Source organism: Schistocerca cancellata, unplaced genomic scaffold (genome assembly GCF_023864275.1).
Source record: "Schistocerca cancellata isolate TAMUIC-IGC-003103 unplaced genomic scaffold, iqSchCanc2.1 HiC_scaffold_13, whole genome shotgun sequence".
Taxonomy (NCBI): Eukaryota; Metazoa; Arthropoda; class Insecta; order Orthoptera; family Acrididae; genus Schistocerca; species Schistocerca cancellata.
Window position 1 is genome coordinate 22,501 of NW_026046078.1, and position 5,000 is coordinate 27,500.

At 53.8% G+C, this 5,000-nt stretch overlaps 1 non-coding gene across 1 annotated transcript in view; it reads left to right on the forward strand.

The window, feature by feature from the left end:
* The first annotated feature begins 4,102 nt into the window (after positions 1 to 4,102).
* The window catches only part of LOC126110393 (small subunit ribosomal RNA), a 1,909-nt gene continuing 1,011 nt past the window's right edge, over positions 4,103 to 5,000 (forward strand). The window contains exon 1 of the ribosomal RNA XR_007523750.1: positions 4,103 to 5,000. This exon is cut by the window's right edge and continues 1,011 nt beyond it. This is a non-coding gene — a ribosomal RNA (small subunit ribosomal RNA).

A 5,000-nucleotide genomic window follows, 5' to 3' on the forward strand; every position in this document is an offset into this window, starting at 1 on the left:
AGCTCCATCTACGCGAATCGGACGACACTACGTCCACCATGGCGAGCGCACCACAAACAAAAGACCGCCATCTGCAGGTCCCCCCGCAACATGACCTGCTGCACCGACGATACCGCCCATCTAGGCGACGCCACGCCGACTACAACATCGCTAGGTCCCAACAAGTGCCCAATTTTCGACGCCACCCACACAGCCTGCATCATCTGTCCACCACAGGAGCCCCAACGCCAGTGCCTGCGCCGCACGAAGTCGTCGACCGACAATCGCTCCACCCCGCACCCGCACGTGCCCCACTCCAACCGCCCAAATCGCAACTCAGCGGATGAATGGCGGACTCTTCCCGCACTCCTATCGTGCAATCCCACCCCTATATCTTGCGTTTCATGAAGAGTTATATCCAATATGCCATATTCCCGCTGTCCCTATACATGCTCTAAGTAGCTCGCTTGCTACAGCAGCAGCAGCACCACCTCCGCGCGCTTCCCTGGGGGCACTGAACCGCAGGACGCGAGACCCCACGCCCTGTGCAAACAGGGCTCCTCGCAGAATATATACGGTCCCCTACCCCGCACAACGATGACGGTGTGGGGGCCATTGTACGACACCGCTTCCTGCGGTGCCAACGCTGTCGTAGAGTCGATACTCCATCTTTGGTAGAAGGCAACCATTCCGCTGTAAATGAGTACGTCGCTCGTAGTTCAGTCACCTCGCAGCACTGCTCAGTAAAACTATGCAGGCCACATAGATAGATCAAATACGCAAATGCCCCTATACATGCTGAACGTCTGTGCAAACAAAACGAACCACACGTCACCGCACACTCTATCACCACACACTCTATCACACACTACTCTCTGCCTGTAACAAACACAGATACAATAATTAAGCACCGGCATGGACCAACGTCCGGTGCATCCTATCCGCCACAGTACACCAACCAGACTATGATAACCAGGCCAGGAGGTCCAATCATAAAAACAGATATCCCACTCGTCCGACAACCACAATTGCTCAGATAAGCCACCAACACCCACACATGTCCTACACAGGGGTGCACCCAACATCACCACACTGCCTCGTCTTACAGCACAAACACACTGGCAGGAATGAAACACACAGGTCTGCCGCAACCACAGACACGGCTCGCCCCCCCCCTCTCACTGGCGGAAAGCGCATCCCGACGTGACATAACTCCTTTGACACACTGACGCTGCCTCGGGCATCCACGTCCTACGGTCGATATCAACGAACCTCACCCCCCCCCCCCCCCCCCACAACACGCCATCCCATACCACATTGTGTACCGTACCCAAACCTAACGTGTACTGTACTACAACGCAATGTGTACCATAACACAACCCAGTTTGTACCTTAACCTACCTATGTCACCTTAACCTAACCTATGTCACCTTACCTAACCTATGTCACCTTAACCTAACCTATGTCACCTTAACCTAACCTATGTCACCTTAACCTAACCTATGTCACCTTAACCTAACCTATGTCACCTTAACCTAACCTATGTCACCTTAACCTAACCTATGTCACCTTAACCTAACCTATGTCACCTTAACCTAACCTATGTCACCTTAACCTAACCTGTGTTGCACCTTAACCTACCTCAATTTGCACCGCAATGTAACTCAATTTGCACCGCAATGTAACTCAATTTGCACCGCAATGTAACTCAATTTGCACCGCAATGTAACTCAATTTGCACCGCAATGTAACTCAATTTGCACCGCAATGTAACTCAATTTGCACCGCAATGTAACTCAATTTGCACCGCAATGTAACTCAATTTGCACCGCAATGTAACGCAATTTGCACCGCAATGTAACGCAATTTGCACCGCAATGTAACGCAATTTGCACCACAATGTAACGCAATTTGCACGCAATGTAACGCAATTTGTACCGCAATCTACCCCCCATGTTGTGCCTTAACCTAACCCACGTTGTGCCTTAACCTAACCCACGTTGTGCCTTACCTAACCCACGTTGTGCCTTAACCTAACCCACGTTGTGGCTTAACCTAACCCACGTTGTGGCTTAACCTAACCCCACGTTTTTGCACCGCAATGTAACTCAATTTGCACCGCAATGTAACTCAATTTGCACCGCAATGTAACTCAATTTGCACCGCAATGTAACTCAATTTGCACCGCAATGTAATGCAATTTGCACCGCAATGTAATGCAATTTGCACCGCAATGTAATGCAATTTGTACCGCAATCTACCCCCACATTGTGCCTTAACCTAACCCACATTGTGCCTTAACCTAACCCACATTGTGCCTTAACCTAACCCACGTTGTGCCTTAACCTAACCCACGTTGTGCCTTAACCTAACCCACGTTGTGCCTTAACCTAACCCAAGTTGTGCCTTAACCTAACCCAAGTTGTGCCTTAACCTAACCCAAGTTGTGCCTTAACCTAACCCAAGTTGTGCCTTAACCTAACCCAAGTTGTGCCTTAACCTAACCCAAGTTGTGCCTTAACCTAACCCAAGTTGTGCCTTAACCTAACCCAAGTTGTGCCTTAACCTAACCCAAGTTGTGCCTTAACCTAACCCAAGTTGTGCCTTAACCTAACCCAAGTTGTGCCTTAACCTAACCCAAGTTGTGCCTTAACCTAACCCAAGTTGTGCCTTAACCTAACCCAAGTTGTGCCTTAACCTAACCCAAGTTGTGCCTTACCCTGCTCTGTAATTGGCATATGACACGTTACATTAATGTATTGTCCAACCGCAACCCGCTCAGAATGTTGTGTACACAGCTACGTGTCATCTCCCCATAACAGCTGCATTGCAGTGTGGTACGCCATAGAGACGTGTGGGAGTAATGGACGCAGTGGATGGCGATCAGCATGAGCCGTCTGTTCATGTAGTGGCGCGTGTATGCAGACGTAGTAGTCTCTTCTCACACAATGTGATAGCACGGTGCCCCGCGTTCCACATCTGCGACATGCTACAGAGGCCGGTTGACAGTTGGTCGCGCAATGGACATCGCATACGTACGGGGGCACCTTCCACGTGCCCTCTAGTCGGGCACATTTTGTTGCGTGGATGTGAGCGGATGTAGTGTGTCTTGACACCTGACAGGCAGGCATGCAATAATAGTTGACTTTGCAAACGGGGATGGACGTGTACGTTTACTGGTGACGTTACGCAAATGAACAACTGGTAACCCGTTGTGGTGCGGTTGTCCTTGCTGGAGGTACATCTGTGAGGGCAACGATCGGTACAGCTACGAAGCGGTCCCCACCATACCAACGAACGTGAATGTGAATCTGGGTGTGAAGCGATACGCGGCTGTGGGTGGGTGGGACTGTCCCCGGCCGGTGAGGGGGGGCCGCCCGGCGTGCTGGCCGCGCGGTGCGTGGGCGCACGCGCTACAGCCGGCTGGTGGGGGCGCCCAGTGGCAGGCGCGCCGGCCGACGGACGCGGCAGGCGGCGCAGCTGCGCGCCGGGGCACCCTGCGCGCGGCGCCGTGCAGCCAAAGTGGGTCCTCGCCGGCCCGGTGCGAAGCGCGGTGGACATCTGCAGTGTGCTGGTCCGATTGAGGACTGTGTGCGTTGAGGATGCGCCGCCGCCCGGCACTCGGCGCCGCGACGCCGTCTGCTGCTCGGTCGCCCCAGCGGTTCTCGCTGGTGGTTTGTATCGCAGTTGTGCAGACGTGTTGGCACGTGCGCTGTGCTGGGAGAGTTCGCTTCGGCACCCACGTGGGGCCTTTGCCCTTCTGTGGCGCTGGCGTTGGAGCTGCCGGTCACCGTAGGTGGCGCGTGTTGTCTCCCGCCGGCAATGCCACGACAGCACGCTCCCGGGCCTCTGTCGGCAGCGGCAAGCTCAGTTGGGAGCACGGGTGGTCGCACCTAAAGCGTCTACTCGCCTAACTCCGGGCGATTGCGCCTCTCTCGAACCCGACCAAGTACTTAGGACGGCGCTGCGCGCCGCCGGGACCTGAGAGGGTTTCGAGGTGTATTGTGCAGGGGAGCTCAGCCTCCTCCTGTTTGCAGAATAATTGAGCGGACGCTTGCGTGTTCGCGCGGGCCCCTGGGACACACTCCCGGGCGGCCGGCTGCTCAGCTCTAGTTGACGCAGCTCCCTGGTTGATCCTGCCAGTAGTCATATGCTTGTCTCAAAGATTAAGCCATGCATGTCTCAGTACAAGCCGCATTAAGGTGAAACCGCGAATGGCTCATTACATCAGTTATGGTTCCTTAGATCGTACCCACGTTACTTGGATAACTGTGGTAATTCTAGAGCTAATACATGCAAACAGAGTCCCGACCAGAGATGGAAGGGACGCTTTTATTAGATCAAAACCAATCGGTCGGCTCGTCCGGTCCGTTTGCCTTGGTGACTCTGAATAACTTTGGGCTGATCGCACGGTCCTCGTACCGGCGACGCATCTTTCAAATGTCTGCCTTATCAACTGTCGATGGTAGGTTCTGCGCCTACCATGGTTGTAACGGGTAACGGGGAATCAGGGTTCGATTCCGGAGAGGGAGCCTGAGAAACGGCTACCACATCCAAGGAAGGCAGCAGGCGCGCAAATTACCCACTCCCGGCACGGGGAGGTAGTGACGAAAAATAACGATACGGGACTCATCCGAGGCCCCGTAATCGGAATGAGTACACTTTAAATCCTTTAACGAGTATCTATTGGAGGGCAAGTCTGGTGCCAGCAGCCGCGGTAATTCCAGCTCCAATAGCGTATATTAAAGTTGTTGCGGTTAAAAAGCTCGTAGTTGGATTTGTGTCCCACGCTGTTGGTTCACCGCCCGTCGGTGTTTAACTGGCATGTATCGTGGGACGTCCTGCCGGTGGGGCGAGCCGAAGGCGTGCGACCGCCTCGTGCGTGTTCGTGCGTCCCGAGGCGGACCCCGTTGAAATCCTACCAAGGTGCTCTTTATTGAGTGTCTGGGTGGGCCGGCACGTTTACTTTGAACAAATTAGAGTGCTTAAAGCAGGCAAGCCCGCCTGAATACTGTGTGCAT